Below are 433 nucleotides of genomic sequence, written 5' to 3'. Positions count from 1 at the left end.
TATTTATTTATTTATTTATTTATTTTTTTGTCTTTTTTCGTGCCCGGCAACGGATCGCAACCCTCAGTGTCGTGCCAGTACCGGACCGGGACCGGCAACGGGATCGCAACCCTCGGTGTTGCACCCGCACCTCGCTCAGCCAGTGAGCGGCTGGTCTGTATGTGGGATCCGCCAGTGAGCCGCCGGTCTGCACGTGGGATCCGAACCCTCGGCGGGAGCGCTGACCGCACTTCCCAGCAATGACAAGCAATAATCGCGTTCCTAGGTATATACCCCAGAGAAATGAAAATGTATGTTCACATAAAAACTTGTACATGGATGTTCATAGCAGCATTATTCATAATAGTGAGAAAGTGTAAATAGCCCCCAAATATTCATCATCTGATGAATGGATAAATTAAATGTGGCAAGTCCGTACAATAGACTATTATTG

This window comes from Galeopterus variegatus, unplaced genomic scaffold (assembly GCF_000696425.1).
Source record: "Galeopterus variegatus unplaced genomic scaffold, G_variegatus-3.0.2 Scaffold3817, whole genome shotgun sequence".
Classification (NCBI taxonomy): Eukaryota; Metazoa; Chordata; class Mammalia; order Dermoptera; family Cynocephalidae; genus Galeopterus; species Galeopterus variegatus.
Note: the sequence above shows the minus strand (reverse complement) of the source record.